Source organism: Meriones unguiculatus, chromosome 17 (assembly GCF_030254825.1).
Source record: "Meriones unguiculatus strain TT.TT164.6M chromosome 17, Bangor_MerUng_6.1, whole genome shotgun sequence".
Taxonomy (NCBI): Eukaryota; Metazoa; Chordata; class Mammalia; order Rodentia; family Muridae; genus Meriones; species Meriones unguiculatus.
The window spans coordinates 89,806,096-89,829,225 of record NC_083364.1 but is presented as its reverse complement, the minus strand read 5'-3'; positions in this window follow the sequence as shown (position 1 = coordinate 89,829,225).

Sequence of the window (23,130 nt, the reverse complement as noted above, 5' to 3'; positions counted from 1 at the left end):
AGGTTGACCAGCTCAGATGCCTCTCAGGCCCAGATCCAAGGCTTTGAATTGGCTCACCCCAACCTCTACCCCATGGATGAATTGCTGGAGTGCATGAAGGAGATGGTGCTACAGCTTCATGACACAGGGCAATAACCCCACATCTGAGAGGAGTGTTAATGAAGTGTTGATAAAGTAGAGGAAGCCAGAAGCCTCATACCAGACCAACAAGTCATTGCAATGAGCATCTGAAAGCAAAGAAGTGTGGACAAAAGTATATACTATGGGACACACTATGACACACTGCCTCTTCCCCAGTGAGATGTTTTTCTTTGTTGGGGGAAGGTTGCAAGAATGGAGGACAGGTATGAGGGAAGGGGGAGATGAGTGGGACTGGGGTGCATGATGTGAAATTCACAAAGAACCAACAAAAAGTTTTTAGAAACAAGAAATCAAAAGACCTCATCAACGTGAATTAACCATTGATGAGGTAAGGGCGGAGGGGTCAGAAACGAGTGTTAAGTGATTGCTTCAGCACATTCATCATCCAGTGAGTCTAACTTCCCTCTTCGCCAAATGTTCATTAGACAAGTCCTGTATCTTTAAAAGATACCAAATGGCAAGGGAGTTCTCCGGAGGATCTGCAATGCGGCCATCACAGTGCAAGGCCAGACACACAGGTAGAACTGGCTCTGCAGAGAACTCTAAAGTGACCCCTGAAGAGTTAGAAGGGCCAACGGTTTCTGCAACATTTCCTCTTGTGCCTTCTTTACATCCAGAGAGAAGAGGAAGGGTCTTTCGAGAAATAAAACAAAAACACATATTCAAAGACTACGGGCTTCTACCATGCATCTCAGTTCCAACGTGAAGGAAACCGTGACTTGTTTTGAATCCAAACCTAGTGAGCTTTGTATTTTCTAACTCCTGCTGAGAAGGGCCACGGAAGGCTTCATGTCTTTGGAACATCTCAAAGATATTAAGTAGGAATGTGTAGCTAACGCTGCCATTTTTCCAGAATACATATGATTTTTGTAAAATTTAAATGCCCAGGATTTTTCCTTTACTTTTTTTTTATTAGGTTATAAAACTAGTGAGATAATGATTCACACTAAAAAGAATTATTTTCAAGTTTTAAGCGATCACCATATTTCAAACGCTTTTCATATTATCTTAATTATGGTGAGACTGCAGAGTATTTATAAATGTAGAGGAAAGTCATCCAGATGATAATATTTCAAACACTCCCTGCATTCCATTTAATTAATAAACCCATGAACCATCTTTTGCAAAAATAACTGTCTTAAGCTTCAGACAAAAAAAAAGTTTTCAGTTTGAAAGTAGCAAAGTTCAATTTTTCTATTACAAATATCTGTAGTAACAGAAAAAAAAAACTGGAAAACTGTTAATAGAAGAGATTCATGGAGAGCAATCCCTCTTGACCATTTTTGTCCATGATTAGTGTGTGTGAGTGTGTGTGTGTGTGTGTGTGTGTGTGTGTCTGTCTGCATTTGTGTGTCACTGCACACATGTGGTGGTCAGAGAACCACTCTTGCTGGAGTCTGTTCTCTCCTTCCACAGTCATGGATCCTGGGGGAAACTCAGGTTCTCTCTGAGGTATCTGGCAGGAGCCTCTCCTGCTGAGCCATCTTGCCTACTTCCTCTTACACTTTTGCTGCACATAAAGGACTCTTCTTTTTCCCTCTATTTTTGCCATCTTATTGAAGGCCTTTATTATTTTGGATCATCTGCATAGGCCTGGAATTTTTTTCGTGGAAACAAAGACAAACAGAGAGAGAAAAAGCGCCGTGTATGCAGTCTGGTTATTGCCAAGGAGTCAGCCACCATCACTTGAGTTCTCCAGTGACTGAAGAGCAAACACAGGCATGGGGTGGACTGTACAGTGGGGCCATGAGGAGTCCTATGTGCACTGTTATTGGAGGCCATTGCCAGGGGAGCTGGACGCATCCCACTGGCTACAAACTGGACATCCCACTTCATACATGGCTTCCTCTGACTGGCCCAGAATTGGAAATGGAAATAAATTTCCTGTTTTATACTCAGAGTAAGGTACTTACCCAAAGAAAATTCCATATCATCCTACTTTTTGTAAGGGGCTGTACAAGTGGAGACAAGCTGAAAACATTGCCGCTGATAGTTCGTGGACAGACACAAATTTAGATAAAACAGTTGCAAGCCACTGAAGCACACAGGTAGTCTTCAATAGCAAGGGTACCAAGCAAGCCAAGCCCACCAGCTCTAGGAAAAGAAGATGACAGGGCTGGAGACAGGAGAGTGCTTTTACTGTAAAGGTCCCCCATCACAGTCATCACCAAACAAGAATATTTTCCAGGGAATCTGGTCCAAAAAGCCAGCATATCCAGGCCCCTTTCCAGTCTGCCTCACTGGCCAGTCAGTCACCACTCTTATCATGGTGTGCATGGTACATATTTGTTAAATATTCGTTCTTAATGTCACCTCACTCCAGAATGGGGGAGTTTGGATGCCCCAACCCAAACTTATTTGTGGTTGTCAAGAATGAGGGTCTGAAATATAGTTTTGTAGACATGCTGATATTTAATTCCAGTCTAGTCACTGGGTAAGCTCTGTCAAGTTTTATCTGATGTATGAGAACCTTAAAGGATTCAAAGTAAAGTGCTCCTGATTAGACAAGTAAACTCACATGGAGCTGTGACTCAAAGTCTTAGATCGATGTCAAGCGCCCAGGCAGATTGTAGGAAGGCTTACTGTGGCCTTCAGCCAAGGAGAGTCTCTAAAAGCATGTCTTCTGCTCTAACCAAATACCACACTGAGTGGAACATTTTTAAACCACAGTTTATTTGTCACCATCTTGAAGGCTGAAAAGCCCAAGATCAAGGTGTTGGCAGATATGTTATCTGTTGAGGGCCACATTCCTGTTTTGAAAAGGGAGCCTCTTGCCTCATCTTTATATAGTGGAAGGCAGAAGGAACAAGTGGGATGGTCAGTGAGCACCCCACTTTTTCACAAACACAAAGTCTACACATCCTAATTGTTGGACCCTGCCGGTAAGATCGAAGTCTGGCATTACTGATAGCCCCTGAGCTCAGTGCCAAAATGATGAACTCCCTTCCTCAGCTCCCCAGCTGAGGGACCACAGATCCTCTAAGGACTGGCACATAGCCCTGAGAGATCGAGGCCCCAATCCTTCTCCATTAAGAAACTTGTTCAGGGTGCACCTGGGGGTTCCAGGAAATACCTGACCCTATGCCAATAAGACCTTAGCATTCAACCAATGACCTTTAACCATACCTGGGGTTCCTCCCTCACCCACTGGATAATTAAGTACTGCTTTTCCCTTCTTATGATAGGGCTGTGCTATTGCTTGTAAATGAAATGTCCCAGAAAATCAAACACATTCACCCTCAAGATCCCTCCCACTGCCCAGGGATTATGAGCCCACGTCCCTCTTTCACATGAAATAAAAGAGCCAGCATCATCTATTTCACCATGACTGGCTGAGACTCACTACTTACTCTGGGAAGGACTGGCTCCAAGTCTCCCCAAAGAATTCATCACTGGACTCCCAAGGCTTAACTGCTGCCCAGGCAGCCATGCAGTGCTGGTCACTTTGAACTCTCCCTATTCCCTGGCATAAATCGCTGCTGCCATCTTTCTAGTGCTGCTCCGTCCACTGCAGTGCCAGTCTGCAGGAGCAACTAGCTGTTGTTCCTAAGGTATCCATTCTGTCTACCCACCTCTCTCAGTTTTGGAGCTCCATTACTAGCTGCTCTGGCCTCTACAGACTCATGTGTTTAAATGCTTGGCTCAGGGGGTGTGGCAGTAATAGAAGGTGTGGCCTTATTGAAGCAGGTGTGGCCTTGTTAGAGGCAGTATGTCACTGTGGAGGCAGGGCTTTGAGGTCTTAAATGCTCAAGCTGTGCCCAGTCTCCTTCTGCTGCCTGTGGATCAAGATGGAGTACTGTCGGCTTCTCCAGCACCATGCCTTCCTGCACACCGCCACGCTTTCCACCATGACAATGATGGACTAAGCCTCTGAAACTGCAAGGTAGCCCAAATTAAATGTTGTCCTCTATAAGAGTTGCCTTGGTCATGGTGTCTCTTCCCAGCCTGAACAGACTAAAGGAACAAAAGGAAGCTTGGAAAATCATCCAGCAGGAGGCGAGGCAAGAGCAAATACGATTCTTAAAAAAAAATCCTATCCAGTACAGACACACAGTCAAGGTTTCCAAATGCTTGCTACCAAGACCCATAGTAAAACATATGGTATGCCATGACCCTGTGGGCATGGACCAGTGTAATCCATTAAAGTTTCAAAAAGCAATATTTACTTAAGATGTGTAATCCACATTGATAGTTTATATTCTGTTTTTTTCATTGCTGGTCCATGACCCATATTAAATCGATTTCTGGACCCTAAATGTTCGAGAACAGCAGTATAAACAACTGTGACGAGATGACCCATAAAGGAGAAGGGGTGTATGGGTCTCATAGGAACTAAAGCAATATGGCTTTTCTCCCTGAAACGTGACTCCCACACTTCCTTCTTTACCAAGGCTGGGAACCATATCCCTGACAAGCTACCCCAGGGTTCATGCTAGACAGCTTATCTTCTCTACCCACCATGCACACCTTCCTAACTCTGCCCGTTGTATGATCACACGAGGAGTCATGTCTTTATAAGTCACCTGGGTGTCACTGGGACCCAAACACCTCCCAGAAACAAGGCCAAGAGATAAAGATTTCTTTAGGCTCATAGATTCAGAAATTCCAGTCTGTCATGGCGGGGAAGGCACACCAGTATGGCTGAGACCACACATGGCAGGGGAGGGGAAGTGTGTGGCAGTGGCTAGTCACACTACACTAGAATATAAGCAAGAAATGTGGTAGGATCCAGCCCTCAGTGGCCCACCACCAGAGACCCATCTCTGTCCTCAGGCCACTGTGTCCTAGGGTTACACAGCCTTCCAGAGTAAAACTGTCACCTCACAAAGCTTAGAAGGGATACCTCACAATGGCAGGGGAATTTGTTAACTATATCTCACCACTTTTGCTTGACTCATGAAGCTAAAGTCTTGAGCCAACTAAAGTATTAGTGAAAGAAGACCTCTCAGAAAGTTGTTCTCATTGGTATGTAAGCCTGGTCCCCAGGTTTGCTGGTTTAATATAAAGGAATCTTGAGGAAGACACAAATCTTGCAAAACTATCAATGTGACTTAGGATATTCTTTTATATTCCACCAGGGGGCACCATGAACAAGGCATTCAATACCAATGGCAACCTAAAGTTTACCCAAAGTTGGTGGTTCTGAAAAGGAGTCATGCTTCAAACCATCCAACATACCTCAATATCAGACACCAGAGAAAAGGAGTTATTCTAATTAATGCTGGCAAGTTCTGAGTATCTAGAAAGTTCATTCGGCTAAGCTGTCCTGTTTTCATGCTTTTCTTCCTGATCTTTAAGTTAGCATGCAAAGTAATGGCATTCACTGTATTTCACCCACTCGTGTCATAGTTTTCCTCGCTCATCTTCCCCCACCACCTTTCCGTGTGCCTCCCCTCTCCTTCCACTGTCAACCATTCGTGTTTTCACGTCACATCTATTCCATTACCTTCTCGTCCCCAACTCTTAAGATCCCTTCCTTCCTTCTCATAATTCTGTCTAGTGTCATAACCTATACTCACGTACACACATGGAGTCATGTGACACATTTGTCCAAGCACTGCTTATTTCACTTAACATGATTTCGCTTAACATGATGATCGTTGCAACAGATTTCCTGTAAATGTCATGATTTCACTTTTTATTGCATAATAACACCCCATTAGTATAACTGTCACATTTTCTTCATCCATCCATCTGTTTACAGACATAAATGTGGGGCCCATCACTTATCTATTGTGGCTAATAAAACAAACACAAGTGTGTGGGTATCTCTATGATACATTGACTTGGGATCTCTCAGGAATATTTCAGGTATATACCCAAGAGTTTTCTGAGTCATACATTAGTACCGTTGCTAACTTTCTTAGAAACCTCCACAGCGGCTGCACCAGTCATTCCCACCAGCTGTTCCAGAATCTGTGGTCCTTTATTTGCTGAATGACAGCTGTTCTGTCTGAGGTGAGTCAATACCACAAAGCAGTTTCTTAGGTCATTTTGCTACTGTTCAGTCTATACTGGAGAAGTAGTTGATGCCCACACAACTGTCTTAACTTAGTATTTTCCTTCTCTGCACACCAGATCCCTCTGCTGTCCACACTTCCCTTTGTAGCCTGTGGGCTAGGCAGACTCCCCAAATCATACTCTCTTGGGGTAATTCGTGTTTTTTGCTGGGAGGGAGGCGTCTTCCATGGGGAATGGGAGTGTGGAAAGCAGCAAGGTAACTGAGATTAGTACAGGGAGAGGACCTGTCTTTTTATTTCCAGCACCTGCTGAGTTTCAGTCACCCTGCTGGAGGGAGGTCCCTAGAGATGCCAAGTCCACTGCTGCAATTGAGCTCTCAGGCTACAGAGAGGTGAAAGGCAGAGTGGTAGCTCCAGAGACTGATCCTCCCAATGACCTTGGGTCGGAGCTGTGAGACCCTAGGGTTCTTGTCAGAGATGAGGTCCTCACCCAACACTGTACTTCCTTGCCTCCTGAAACCTGCAACCTTCAGCTGGGCTTCCCCTCACACCTGCTAAAAGGAGGCTTGCTGCCCACCCCCCACCCCTCTGCCTCCCCTCCCTTCACCCCTGCTGGATCAGTTTTTAACAAGTTATCTCTCAAGACAGCAACCAGGCCAGCCTTCCAAGTCTTATAGGGATTTGTCTCCACTCACTGCTAACCTGTCTGCCAGATCTGCAACCACAGCTGAGGCTGGTGGAATTGCCCTGGGGACAAGGCTGCTGTATCTCACCTAGCTTTCCTCTTCAAAGTGCCTTCCTGTTTTGACCCACCTGCCAGGGCACTGCAGGCTGATGTTTCAGCTCACCCCTGTGTCATGTAATTCCCTCCACATTTAAGCACCCTTGTATCCCTTGATTAGTGAATCTCTTTCTCTAGCCCATCATCTTAACCAAAGTTTCCAGCTGTTTGTTTTTCAGGGACTCCCAGTTCTCATCTGCAAAGCAGTTGTGGGGGAGGGGCTCCAACCTGCCCTGCAGGAATGCATTCTATAAGAGGAAGCAAGTATCTCCTACAGAAACATACACACAGCAATGTTCTTCCTTATCCTCAGAAGTAACTGGTCTCCTTTTCCAACCCTGTAAGAGCACAGTTCTCACCTCAGGCCCTCATTGTGAGAGTGAGCCCGCAGACCTTGTGCTTTCTGAGGTTTTACAAACAGCTTAACTATTTCACAGCAGTAGCAGCACTGGGGTTTTGCCATGAACCAGTGGGACCAACGTGGCTGTGAGATCTGACAGAACTGTTTCAGAGGCCAGATTGATGAGTCTGGGAACTCCTACGAAGCATTACATACCAGCTGAGAGCATCTGACTCTAAGTTGCTTGAACTAGACAGATCAGATTCTTGCTGACACCGGGAGGCAAAGAATGAAAATGGTTGCCTGGAAAATTTATAGAAAATTCTCCGCGTCACCTGCCACACACCGACTTTGTTTTTCTTTAATTATCTGGGTATCTGCTTTCAGTAAAGGCTTGCCTTTACCAAGAGGCAGAAGAGGAGCGGATGGCATAGTTATGGAGGCTGCTTGTAAAGCGCAGCATCTTCAGGTCGACCTCCCAACTCCTTCACCAACTACTGAGTTATCATAGTAGGTGGCTCATGCCCATCAATGCCCATCTGTAGTACAGTAATGGGCCCCTTCTAATTGATGTGGGTCGATGCCCTTGTGGAATTGGGAGGATTGCTTTTTAATGCATTTTAAATGGTCAAATATTTTTCAAATAGAATATGCAGATCAGCTTCCTAATGTAAAAATCGGGGGAGTGGCGAACACAGACCCTTTCAGGATTTGCCAAGGGCACAACTCTCAAATAATAGTTTTTGATAACCGTCTATAAATCAAGCCAGAGCTCATCAGATACACTCTCTACACTGGTGTTTATAAGCCCATGGGCCGCTGTCACTAGTGTCTCTGAACACGATGGATTGAAAAACGAAGAAGTAAAAGTTGAGAGTGGAGCTGTCAAAGGAGTTATCAAACGTTGATACGGCAGAGGCAGAGGGGACCTTTCAGGGGAGCGTGAATGCACTATTTGACATCGGCATGAAAGGTGCATGTGCAAGTTCAAGTCTAACCACCAAAAGGGTTCACAGATCTATAGAAACGCCCTGCTGGGTGCCAGGCAAAGGATCCGCAGATCTATAGAAACTCCCTACTGGGTGTCAGTCAACAAAGGGTTCCGTCTTCTGTAGTCCATTTCTTTGTATCTTGGGGAATTCTGTTGTATTGTATCATGACAGGTGAAACTGTGCCACAGTCACAAAGGACCCAACTCTCATTTGTTCACAACTGCACAGGTTTACTTGTTTTCTGGAGTGTTTTAGAGAAAGAGCGTGGAGGCTTTATCAGTCATCAGCACAAAAAGTCTGAGCAAACAACTCACGGGACTACTTCATGCTTGCCTACAAGTCCGCCATATACAAGATGGAGACGTAGGAAAACTAGTCTTAACCCAAACGCCTGAGAGCAAATGGAACCCAGCGTGTGTCTGCCTGAGCAAAGTCGAATGATGCCCAGGAAGAAGGGGTGAAGTCTCCTCCCTCCACTTCCTGTTGTGGTCAGAACCTCTGTGGATTGACTTAGTGACACTCTCTTAACTGGAAAAAGCCGTCAGTTTACTGGATCACTCATCCCAGTGCTAAGGTCAGCCACAGGTGTCCTCACAGACACACACAGCTGGAGATATGGCAAGCGCACAAGCAAATCTACACGAGACAAGCTATCACATCCACACCACATGCCAAGTGAAAGCAGCTCTGGCCTGGAGGTGAGCAGGGGGACAGGGAGGACAGCAAAGCGCTTCTTAGTGCCTGCACAGGATTTTCCCTGCCAGCGTTTCATCGTCTGCTTCGCCTGGCCTTCCCTGGGCTTAGCAGAGTCTGAAGGAATGACCCACCCAGAGCAAAAGATGAAAGATAAATGAAATATTCAGCAAATACACATCCTGTCGGCCACACCATGAGTTATTCTCATTCTGAGCCACGGCTTCAGAGACTGCGCCGCACGGCACCCGAGTCATTTTTACCATCTCTCTATGGGATCCATAGAGATCCATAGGTTCTGGTCTTACCTAAAAATAACAGGCTTCTCCCTTTATTCTCAAAAGTACAGAAAATACTTGGATGACTGTGTAAAACAGTTAACTAAAGACTTGATTATAACAGAAGAATTATAGTGGAGAACAAGAGAAAAACACAGCACTGGGTGAAAACCACATCACTGCTGCTGCAGCTGAGTCCCCCAGCCAGACGCTGGCCAGTTCCATGGCTTCCGCTAGCCCAGCCATGGCATGTGCCACCAGCACTCTCAGCATGCTCCCCAGTCCTTTCTCATCCAGACGCAATGCTATCCGTGCTATACAGGTGTGTAGTTCTTCACGCAATGGGCTCGTCCCTAGATGGTCTTATTCATAGATATTTAGCATGTGTGGACCAGCTTCTTGATTCTAGGTGGGGACTTGGCATTGTGTATACAAAGGACTCACTGAAGAGTAATCTTTTCTGAGGGACAATGAGTGTCTCCTATCTCAAAATGAACAAATTACAAGAAGATTCAATATAGGTTTTTTTCTATTTCATGTAGAAAAAAGGGAGTGAATGCATGCTCTGTGTGTATATGTGAGGGAAGGGCTGTGCATTCTATGTGTGTATATGAGTGTGCATGGGGAGGAATCGCTCTATATAATTTGCATACTCAGGTAAGTGCTGATTTACATTATGCTATAGTGAGATTTCAATGTTTTATGTAATTTCTTAATTAACAGAGTTGAAGATGACATTTTACTATGCTGACCTGTTTCCCTCTAGTGTAACAAATGGGGTTATCACAAAGTACTTCACACATATAGATCCTTCGTCTATTAGATTGTTTTATGGAAGCAATTCCTAAGGATAAAATTCCTGCTCAAAACTATAATTATTTTTACCTTGTGCCAGCTTAATTTATATCTCCAGGCCAATTTATAACAATCATATATAAATATATAACTATAAATTATGTAACATTTTTTTAATTATTATTAATTATACTTTGTTCATTTTGTATCCCCCCCATAAGTCCCTCCCTCCTCCCCTCCCGATCCCACCCTTCCTCCCCTTTCTGCATGCATGCTCCTCCCCAAGTCCACTGATAGGGAAGGTCCTCTTCTCCTTCCTTCTGATCTTAGTCTATCAGATCACATCAGGAATGGCTGCATTGTCTTCTTCTGTGGCCTGGTAAAGCTGCTCCCCCCTCAGGGGGAGGTGATCAAAAAGCAGGCCAATCAGTTTATGTCAGAGGCAGTCCCTCTTCCCATCACTATGTAACCCACTTGGACACTAAACTGCCATAGGCTACATCTGTGCAGGGGTTCTAGGTTATATCCATGAATAGTCCTTGGTTGGAGTATGGGTCTCTGGGAAGTTCCCTGTATTCAAATTTTCTTGTTCTGTTGCTCTCCTTGTGGAGTAACATTTTTATTTTATAATATTACCCTAGTTTAATTTGATAACTGAACTGTGAAATGTGGGTGATATTTCTAACATGAAAACAATTATTTACCTAAACAAACTTAAAAGCTTTGCATTAAGATGAGGAAAGTACCTTTTAATATCAAAGCACTATAATCTAGAAACATAGTATGTATGGGTCCTAACCCTTTGCCTGCATTTATGCCAGTTTATGAAATAGTCCCCTTTGTTATTAGCTTCAGCTGTCAACTTGAAAGAAACCTAGACTCATCCAGAAGAGGGAACCTCAGCTAAAGAATTCCATCAATCAGACTGGTCCATGGGAAAGTCTGTGAGGTATTTTCTTAATTTCTAATTGACAGAGGAGAAGCCAGCTTACTGTGAGCAGTGCCATCCCTAGGCAGCTCTGCCCAAGCTACATAAGAATGTTTCCTGAGCAAGTCATATGGAGTAAGCCAGTAAAGATGGTTTTCTATGTTTTCTGTTCCAGGTTTTTGCCTCAAGTTTCTGCACTGGCTTCCCTTGATGATTTCTTCCCTTGATAGAAACCCTGTGGTTTCTATCACAGGGATAGAAACCAAACTAGAACACCCATCCCAAAGCAAGAAAAACTAATCAATTAAACCTTCACAGTAAAGCTGATCAACTAGACATTAGAAATGAAGCTGCCTGAGCTCCCCACTGTGTTCTGGGAACTGAAGAATTATCAAGGTTCTCATACAGTCTCAAGTCTTTAGCTTTGGGTTCTCCAGCTGCACACTGTATCCATTTACAGAGCTCATTCCTTACAGCTCTGGGACTAAGGAAGGGGACTATGAGATACTGGAGGATTGGTTCCAATGCTCCCATCTTTCCACATGTCTAGGTCCCGGCCATAGCCTTTGTCTAGGTGCTGTAAATTCCTGCCTTGTCATTGAGTTTGTCTACATGAATCACATCAATGACACATGTGGAGAAGTCATAATATGTCATCGTAGACCTTGCAAGTACTCACATGTTCTCATGGAACACATCCTAACCAATCTGTTGTACAATAAGAGGCATATGCAGCAGATACACAAATCTGCAGTGTGGACTACAGAGAACCAGGCTTCTGCAACACAGCTAAGCCAACCTACATCTTCTACATGTGTAAGCAACACTGCTGAGGCCAGCTCAGCCCCACAACGAGACCTGCTGATGCAAAGCTGACAAAAAGATCAATATAGTATGAATGTGAATAGCATCTGTGGAAATGGAAGTTCCAGGAGGGAATGAGATGGCAGCTGTCACCTTGGGAGAGGGCATGTCACTGAAACCTGAAGACCCCAGAGGACTTGGCAGAAAGAGCCTTGGTAAATCATTAGCCTAGTACCCTAAAAAGAAAGTCTGGAGACCCATAAACCTTCAGTTAGGAAGCAAACACAAGTATATGCTACATTTCATATATTTAGCATGTATTATTGATACATGGTCCCTATAATCTGTTCTTGGGCCCAGAATGAATTTAAATCAACCTGCACATAATTGAGAACTCAGTAGTAACAGTTGGGTTAGAGTTATCGCAAGGCAAAGACTGTAAATCCTTTAAGATTTAGCTCCTTAGAAAATAAGGTTACGTCTTTATAACTGTGGGCATGTGTTGATCTAGTTTTTGATAACTGTAGTAGAGGGTTAAGTACCGAGAGTCTTCCCTTGCTTGTCCCTTTAAAAGTCCTGCAGGACAACTACAATGTGATTCTGCTTTCTTTGAATTAGTGAAAATAACAAGCAGGTTCTATGTGTATACAGAAGGCTTCAACTTACAAATAGCGTGCAAAAAAAATATTTTTTATTATTGCCCACTGAACTAGAAAAAATATTATTTGGGAAATGAAGTTTTGGCAGGCTTGGCCACTGTATTAAAATGCCTACATTACCAACACAAATACCTGAGACCATCAGCTTGTTAAAAAAAAAAAAAAAAAGGGTTCAACTCCCAGCATCCACGGGGCTCACAACCATCTGCAATTCCAGTCACGGGGGATTCGATGCCCTCTTCTGGTCTCACCAGTCATTGCGCATATGTGGTGCACAGCAGGGATATGCAGGCAAAACATCCCCACACATAAAATAACAAACATAGTTCTTAAGTGAAAGTTTTTAAGCGAAAGAAGGATCTTTGTGCAGAGGAGATAGGCTAACGGGTAGAGAACCTGCTGCACTAACAGAAGCCTCTGAGTCTGAATCCTCAGAACCCACATGAAAGCTGAACAGAGTCCTGCATGCACCTTTGACCCCAGTGCACCCAGGGGAAGATGGGAAGTGGAAACAGGAGAAAGCACAGAGTCTTGCAGTGTCCTAACCTGGGACACCCAGAGAACAAAACAAGAGCCCAACTCAAACAAGGTGAAAGGTGAGGACTGAGGCTGGAGGCTGTCCTCTGACCTCTTTAAAAGTACACATTAAAATAGATATATCTAATATTATTTAACATATATCTAATATATATTTAAAACATATTTTAAATATACATTGGATATATATTCAAAATATATATCTGATATTGTTTAACATATCTAATATATCTATTTTAGGTTCCAGTATCTCCCAGTCATTTCCTGAGGCTCCAATCAAGCTTCAGTGGCCTTTGGGGCTTTTAAAATTCAAACCATAATAACACGCAGCTCACATTTGGGGATCGCTTGACATTTCTGTTGGACAAAACTTGTTGAGAATCATAAGTTCACTGAGCCTTTGACAACTGGCCATTTTATGAGAATGGCTTCTGGACTTTCTGCATTGTTCCCTGACAGTGGCGAAATTAACTATACAGGTCACTTCAAATTTGCCATATGGACATAGTACATTCTAAATGTTTCCCCTGCAAAACCTACTCTGTTATGCAAAGTTTCCTCTGTCTGAGTGCCAATCATTTTAAATGGATAAAGATCTCACCTGGGCTTAGAACAGGGCACCAAAATCATCTTGAAAGAGTGATTACTGTAAAAATAATCACTTTTTTGTTTACCTCATGTGGAAAAACAAAGACAACATGTGGATAGCAGTTTTTATGAATAATTATATAAGAAGAGTGCCAGTCCTGAAAAGGACAGTTTTGTATGTGCTTCATGCAGATAAATTGCCAGTTCCACAGTGTAGCCAGGTTTTAATTTAATAAATCCACTGAGTTATAGTACCCTGACCTTGTTTATAAAGGAAGCCAGTTTGTTCACTTAATGAAAACATCAATTTGCCATTCAGCTTGGACTGATTGCTCATTAGCTGCTTTCTCCTGACCAACAGCTCTGACTGTAGCAACCCAACCTCTGTAGATGACCATAGATAGTGATGTGCTGCCATCTATAGCCATAAAGAAAAAGATGCTGTACAGTGCCTTCTGAGAGCCACAAATACAGACAAGAATCAGCAAGAATAGAGTTAGGGTACAGGCCACAATGCCAGAAGTTTTTCCCACTTTCTTCAGTGTTTTTCCTGCACTAGGATGCCCCTATCAGCGGCATTGCGCTGCCTAGTTATTTTTTTAATAATTTATTTGTTTTTATTTCATGTTCATTTGTGTTTTACCTGTATGTATGTTTGTGTGAAGGTGTCAGATCCCCTGGAACTGTAGTTACAGACAGTTGTGAGCTGCCATGTGAGTGCATGGGAATTGAACTTGGGTCCTCTAGAAGAGCAACTGGTGCTCTTAACTGCTGAGCCATTTCTCCTGCAGTGCTGGCTAGTTTTATCTTAAGGAGACACAAGCCAAAGTCATCAGAGAAGAGGAAACCTCAGTTGAGAAAATGCCTCCATAGAATCCAGCTGCAGGGCATTTTCTTTTTTTTCTTTTTTTTTTTTTTTTTTTTTTTTTCCAATGCAGTTTATTCAGGAACCTTGAACAATCATCTGATCCTGGGGAAAGCCAGCCCACAGCTTAAATAGCCTCTGGGTAGCCAACCCCAGCGTGCCTCGTGGGCAATGCAGATAGGTCCACATACATGGAAGCAAGCCAGATCCTTGGCCTTAGCCAAATGTGGAGTTGTTCGTGACAGAGAGCACTCACCATCGGGAAGGTTGGAAGGCGGAAACCAGCTCCATCTTTAAGGCGAGGCATTACGCAGCTCTCTGCAGTTCCCCCTTTTTGTTTTAGACGCATCAGGCAAGAGTAGAGGTCTGATCTCTGATATTAGAAATAAATCAGTGATTGAGTAGGGAGGGCGCAGCCCATTGTGGGTGGGGCCATCCGTGGGCTGGTGGTCCTGGGTTCTGTAAGAAAGTAGGCTGAGCAAGCCACAAGAAGCAGTAAGCAGCACCCTCCATGGCCTCTGCACCAGCTCCTGCCGGGGTTCCTGACCTGTGTGAGTCCTGTCCTGACTTCCTGCAGTGATGGGCGAAAGCACGGGAAGTATAAACTGGAATAAACCCTTTGCTCTCCACGTTGCTTTTGATTGTGTTGTTTCGTCACAGCAATAGTAACCCTAAGACAAACATCCCGTGCATTTCTGAGACCTTCTTGGGTTCCTAGAACCATAGCTAGCTGAGTCACAACATGGATAAAACAATTCTCCTGTCTCTGAGCTGTTTACATGTTACTGAAGTGAGGTGTACAGATACTACACAGACATACTGTGCACTGCACAAAATAAAACACCCCAACTCCCTGATTCTATATGTAGAATGGTGAGGTGTCAGGCAAAGAGTGCATAAAGCACTATGTGGGACGGGAGGCAGGCTGGCGTGATGAATGAAGGATGGAGCCCCAACAAGGGTAGTCAGGAGAGCTTTACTGAAAAAGGGACAATGTGCAGAAGTCACCTGGAAGGCAGCAAGTAAAATCCGCAGGAAAAGCAGAAGGTCCTCTGGTCAGTGTACCAGAGAGATGGTACCTAGAATGCTGGAAGAGCCATCAGTTCATAGCCATCAGCTATGAGCATCAGCTCGAAAGACAGGGAGAAAGCCCATGGCCTTGAAGGCTACTGTGAATGTATCAGCTTAGAGAAATGAAGTTTGTCTTTAGATACAGGCAGATGTACCAATAGCCTTTTCACATTTCTTTTTAAAACCACATGAACACTTTTATTATGATGTCTCAAAAGTCATAAGCACTCAGAGTAAATCTTAACAAATCACTCCAGTATTTGTGAACTTGACTGTGACATTTTAATCTGTAGATAGCTTTAAATGTATCTGGCTATACCCATGCTGGATTTCCTGCTCATCTAGCTTTTATATTTAGCATTCATCATGCTCACTTATCATGAGCATTTTAATGCTATTCTGTATTTTTCACTTGTATTTTGTATACATTTTATTTGCTGCATAAGACTCTTCAAGAGATTTGCCTTTTGACGTTATTGTGAAGATTAAGTGGGGAAAAAAAAAGAGAGATGAATATAGTTGAGTACATGATGAGCCCTCAATAAACCTCCATGCTGAATAGATGTAAAGTGATGTGCTAAAAGTTTATCCATGGCCATTTGCTATGAAAAATGATGTTATAATGAAAGTATTGGTAGAAAGGCATTTCATTGATTATTCTTCACTACACAACTCCAAGGAGTGTGATTACTGGATCAAGGGTTATGGCAGTTGGATTACATATATATATATATATATATATATATATATATATATATAGTGACTGTGATTAAATAACCTGATCAAAGCAACCAAGACAAGAAAGAGAACATTTTGCTTTACGATTCCAGAGGGTTAGAGTCTATAATAGCAGGGACAGCATGTAATTCTGGTAGGAGAAGGAAGCTCAATGGTTATGTCTTTATCCACACTCCAGGAGCAGAGAGAGACCAGGAAGTGGGGTGAGGCTATAGAGCCTCCCATCCCACCCCCTCTAAAGTGGAGACTTTAGCAAGGCTCCACCTCCTAAAGTCCCCATAACTTCCTGAAACAGTGGCAAAGACAGTATGATGTTCTGACATTTTCTCTGCCAAAGAAATTTAGTACTCTAAATTTAGCTTCAGGCAAGTTCTTGGGACATGGGCAGAACACACCCAGACTGTCAAAATATCACACAAATGGCCTCCAGAACCAATGTTCACAGAGTCCTCTTTTCCTTTGGAAACTTCACGAGACTGGCCTCTCGGCACTGCTGTCTTCTAGGCCTCTACTAGAATTAATAAATGAGATTGAATGAATCTTAGAGGGTCTACATGATAGAGGGAATAATCACTGGAATTATAACAGTCCACAAAATAGGAATGATCTTTTCAAACTATATACAAGACACAGTATTAATGTCTAAGATATATACAGAACTGTAAGGATATGGGAGCTGGCCCAGTCATGCAAGCATGAAGACCTGAGTTCAGATCCCAGTGCAAGAACAAACTACTGCAGCATTCTGTAGTGATAGCATGGGGGTGGGGGCAGGAGCATCCCCAGTCTACTGCAGCATTCTGTAGTGATAGCACTGGGGAGGGGGTGCCAGGAACATCCCAGGTCAGCTGGCCGGCCACTGACCCAGTGAGACTCTGTCTCTAAAAGACAATGTGGAGAGCAGTCGAGGAGAACCCAATGTCAACCTCTGGCCTCCATGCTCATGTGAACACAGATATATGCGTTCCCACATATCATACACATAAATATTCACACACTCACAGAAATATGGACAAAGAGAGAGAGAGAGACAGCTACAACATACAAAACCCTAACAATCCATCAATGAGTTAATGAACCAAATAGAAAGTTCTCCAAAGAACAAATACAAATGAACAATAAATACTTTTCAAAAATACAGTTATTGGGCTGAAGGGATGGCTCAGTGGCTCAGAGCACTGCCCGCTCTTCCAGAGGTCCTGAGTTGGCTCACAGCCATCTGTAATGTAATCTTATGCCTCTTCTTTCGTGCATAAAGACAGAACATTCATCTATATATAAAATAAATAATATTCTTTCTGAATTGCTATCAATAAGAAAACAAATGACAAGTTTTGGATCGCTATGTTTCGCAATGGTCCACATTGCTTTGTTGGTCTTCATTTTTTTCAAAACTTCACTTGAGAAGAGAGAGGCTCCAGCAAACTTCTCATGGCACTCTGGCTGAGTCTTTCTGCTTTCGCTGATTCATTCCTCTTCTGTGGAGTCTTGCTGTTTCTGCTGAATCATGCTGTTGCCGTTGATGCATGCTGCTGTTTGATGTTGGCTATCTGACTGGACATCTGGTACCCTGATAACAAAGAGTGGACTCTCCCCAAGGAATTACATCTAAGAAGGTCTACAACCCCCTTTTCCTAAAAACTTTCTTTCTCCCCTACCTCTAGCCAATGGGTTGGAAGGGAGGTAGAGGCATTTAAGAACCCTAAATAACACAGGTTTTTGAAAAATCTAAGCCTATACACAACACACACACACACAAAGACAATACCAGGGATTATGTATAGAAAGAGCAACTCTTCCCAATGGTGGGAGTATAAATTTCACTAAGGAAGTCAATGTGAAGATCCCTCAAAAAAAAAAAAAAAACGTAAAGAAAAGAAAAGAAAAAACTCTAAGTGGAAGCACTTTTGACCAGTTATACCACTATACCACTCCTGTGTACTTACCTGAAGGACTCTTTTTTTTTAATTTTTTTTTAATTTTTCATCAATTACACTTTATTCATTCTGCATACCCCCATAAGCCCCTCCCTCCTCCCCTCCCAATCCCACCCTCCCTCCTCCCTCTGCATGCATGCCACTCCCCAAGTCCACTGATAGGGGAGGTTCTCCTCTCCTTTCTGATCTTAGTCTATCAGTTCATATCAAAAGTGGCTGCATTGTCCTCTACTATGGCCTGGTAAGGCTGCTCCCCCCATACCTGAAGGACTCTTAAGTCACTGTATCTCAAGATTCTTGCACACCTGTGATTATTGCTGTACTATTGGCAACAGCTAGGAAATGCAACCACGGCCATCAGCAGATGAATGGATAAAGAAAATGTGGACATATACATAATGGAATATTTTTCAACTGCAAGGAAAAATGAAATCATATTGGCAGGAGAGTGAGTAAACCTGGAAATCATTATATTACATGCAATATGCCAGGCACAGAAAGACAAACCCCAAGTGTTTTCTCTCACATGCAGAATCTAGATGTGTGTGTGTGTGTGTGTGTGTGTGTGTGTGTGTAGTAAAACTATAAAGAGAGTTATGCATGGGGAAGAATCGATCTTCAGGACATGGTGAGAAGGGAATGAAATACATGTGACATGGAAGCAGACAGTTTGTGGAGAGAAAGACTGGAAAGAATAAGTGTATTGGAGGGCAGAGCTCTATACAAAAAACATATGGTTGTATTTATGTATTAAAATGTCATGAGGAAACACATCACTTATCATGCTTACAAAAATAAACATAAAAAAATAAAACAAAAACAAAGAGAAAGGTAAGTCCGCCACAACAAAGCCAGCTCAAGCAACAAATCTCGAGAGAGAGAGAGAAAGAGAGAGAGAGAGAGAGAGAGAGAGAGAGAGAGAGAGAGAGAGAACAGAAGGAAGGAAGGAAGAAGGAAGGAAGGGGGAGGCGGAGGGAAGGAAAAAAGAAAGAAAGGATTAAAAGAAATAAAAAAGGAGAGCTAGGAGTGTAGCTTAATGGTAGAGCACTTGCCTACTATGTACAAGGCCCTGGGTTCACTCCTCAGTACAGAAAAATTAAAAATAAATTAGCAATGAATTAGTAATGACAATTTGGAAAGTAACATTAAAACCATAAGCAACTTTTAAACACATTGCTCTTCATCACTCGGGTGTTGCTAGGCAGAACCCTCAAGTATTCCTACTTCCAAACAAAAGGACAAAGGAGGACACCCGTTGACTGTCGGATCCTGAGAGCAGTAGCTGTGTTAGTCACTCTTTATGCTTCTCAAGTCTTTCCTCCTACTCCAAAGCAGTTTGCCTCATGCAGCCACATAAAGGGGGCACAGAAAGCTCACAAAGGGCCACTGTGCTATTCAATAGCTATGACTTAAACATGTTGACCCTTCAAACAAAAGAACTGCAGTATGTTACAGAGATCTTGGAGTCCCAAGCAAAGAGTTCAGCTCCAATCTTCAAAGGGTGGCTGAAATGGTACACACACATACACACACACACACACACACACACACACACACAGTTTCTCTGCACTAATAGTTTTGACCGCAACTCAATAGCTGGGTGCTCATCACTTGGTTCTAATAAAGTTCCTTGAACCTTTGTCCTTGTGAGTCACCATCTCATTATCTCACTCACTAGCAACATCCTGCACTGTTAGACAAGAAACAAAGATGATACTCCATTGACTCCTGTATTTTTCTAAGCCAGCTTTTCTCTGTACCTCACATCTGCCACTTCCCACATCCCATGAATCTTTGCTCTACCACAAGCACATCCCTACTCCAGCCCAACACAGCTCTGATATGACCATAACCACAATTATGGTGGGTCCCCCCAATTCCACTTATTCAAGGCACAAGCCACTGCCCTCTCAATAGCCTAATAAAAGCTCAGAACTCACAGCTGGACATATTGCACAGGTCAGAAGTCTGTCCTCCCTTATAATTAAAGAGATTCCAGAATCCACAAAATAGCTAAGAAGATTTGACATAGGTACCCCTCTCCCAGATTGTGCATCCCATGCCTCTACTCTGAAGCCATGCACACATCCCCTCACTCCTACATACACCGCATACAACCACAACAAACACCTTTCACCTCCACACTTTGTGAGACTCCATGCTTGTTCCTCTCACCATCCTCACACACCTTTGCCAACGTGCTAAAAACCAGTCCCAGCTTTCTGCTTGCATCCCTCCCCAGCCCTAAACTTGAAGGTCAAACTCAGCTTCCATCTTTCAGCACTGTCTCACTCCCTGGAAGCCCCTCATGTGGAACAGTGCAGAGGGAAACAGGAGATCGACTAGAACATTCTCAGGGCTCGGTAGAGAGATGGAAATAGCTCAGAGGGAGATTTTAGCATTGTATGAAGAACACTTAGTCAGACAAACGTGGTTTTACAGCAGAACCGACAGGCACTGCTGGTATATTGGAGATGAGCGAGAAAGTAATGCACAAGATGACGCCCATGGTCTGAGTCAGCCAAGGAACAAACAAGTGGTGGTGCAATTTGCTAAAATGGAAGTGACTAAAAGACATGCTGGATTTACATCAGGAAATCAAAGAACCTGTCTAGGTTATTTTAAGTGGTGTGATCATTACACATCTAAGTGGAAAGATCGAAAAGGCACCTGGAGTCCAAAGTTTAGAAACTCTAACACCGGAGACTGCTACTATGCATCAAGTCACTCGTAAAGTGTGGTCCTAAGAGACAAGGTTAACTCATTAATGCTCACAGACTCTGAGGCACAGGGACCGGCCTGTGTCCTGCAAACCCGAAGCTTCAGCTGGAAAAGCTAACACGGCAGGGTGCTAAGGTTTAAAATTATCTGAAGGCTTTCACTCAAATCTGAGGCCCTGTGTTTGAAGCCAGTCTCTGCTGGTATTGTGAGTGGGCGGGGTGTATACACATGCCTTTCCCCATGGCTTTCTCAGTGTGATGACCTCAGAACAGCCCTGCTTGCTCATCGTGACTCAAAGTTCCAAGAACAACTCTTCCAGAGCTGAACAAGTGTACAGATAGTGTTCTGTGCCATCCCTCCCAGAAGACTGCGCCCTACTGATCAAAGCAGTGGTGAGACACCCAGGTTAGGCGGGAGGGAATGCCAGATCAGGAGTTCAACACCAGCCTGGGTTACAGGAGACCCTGGTTTAAAAAAATAAATCGGCATGTGCTGAAGAAAATGGGCGGGGGAAACTTCTGGGTTTAAGAGGCAAGCTTCATGCTCAGCTGGAGGTGCAGCCTACAATCCAAGCTGCTTAAGAGACTGAGGCAGGAAAACTAAAAATTCAAAGCCCGCCTGGCCTACAGAGTGAGTTCAAGGCCAATCTGGTCCACTTAGTGAGACACTATCTCAAAATAAAAACTAGAAAGAAGTCCGGGTATAAAGTTCAGTAGAGTGTTTGCTTAGCAAGCAAATCCCAGAGCTCCATCCACAGGACTGCGAGAAATGAAAAACAAAGTCCGGTTGGAAGAAGGGAGGCAAGGAGAGGTGGAAAGCAGCTTTGAGTGAGAAAGGTTAGGTGGAAGGAGAAAGCAACCTAACTAGGAAGGGCCTCAGGCTAACAGTACACATGAGCACAGAAAAGAAAACAGCAGCATACCTGGTGGGTAAGATCAACCAAATGCAGTAGACACTATGGAGTAATGTTTTTGTAGACAGTCCCTTCCTGCCTTCTGGTGGTTATGGCTGGGGCAAGTCTCAAATCTCCACTAGCAGATTTTGATATGCATGTAAGGAAAGTTTTATTTTCAAGTAGCTAAAAACTCAAAACAAGAGTTCAAATCCACAGAATGCACATTAAAAAACAAAACAAAAACAACAACAAAAAAAAACTAGGCTTAACTCTGCATGCCTTCAAGAGGAGGAAGGGCAGAGGGAGGCAGATCCTGAAGCTCATTTGCCAGATCTATGCTGGACACTGGATCATTTGACATGGAAACAGCATTCCAGCGGCCTTTGAAAATCTTGTACTACAATGGACGGCTGGACAACAGCAATGTAGCCCACAGCTCTGCATGTTTCCCTTTATGAATTCCATTCACTTCTTGGTCTCAGGACCCTGGTATCAGCCCCAGCAATGGCATGGGATTATTTCTCTGTCCTAGCACCACAGTCCTCCTACATGGGTCTGTAGTTTTTTTCTGCTGGTGATGCCTCTTGCTGAGGCAAGTCATTAACGGTTAGTTCTTTTGTGGTGGCACTGACACCCTGTGCTGAGGCCTGGAGAGGCATCCCATAACTGACAGGCGGCAGCTGCTGCTCCACCCAGGCACCTTCCTGTACAAACACAGACTTTGTCCCTTGTCATGAAGGCAGGTGCTTTATATGGCTTTAGACTGGCTGACCTCTGGGGCATGCTTATAATTCACCCCTATGCGGGCCCCTCCAGAGTGCCTATGAAGGACAAGGCAGGCTTCCTCTCTGTGTCTGTCCTCTGTGGGTTTTCACAGGCAGCTCTGCCAGCCTCTTTGCCATTATATCTCTCCAAGGAGAAGCAGGATACCTCACTCACTAGAGACTTACTTTCCAAACACTTATCAGAGGAACTAGGGAGATAGCTCAGCAGGTAAGAGTGCTTCCTCTACAATCATGAGGAGCTGAGTTCAAATCTCCAGAACTTACATTTAACAACAAAACAAACAAACTCTGCATACAACAGTCAAACATATGCTAGCATCACATGCATGCATACATACACACACACTATACTTTGCTATACACATCCACACCATGCTTGCGCACATGCACATGCAAACACACACACACACACACATCACATATCAGCTTCACTCAAGAACCACTCAAGGAACAGAAGGTTCACTCAAGTTCAAGCAGGTTCACAAGAATGTAGCAAAGAGAGCTCAGCAGACTGTTCGGCCCTAGACAAGCCCATCTCTAGAGGTGCTCTTGGGAGGAGTCTCTTCTTGATTCTCCCCTACAGTATTCTACCCTCTCCTCCTAGGAACTCTCTTAAAGAATT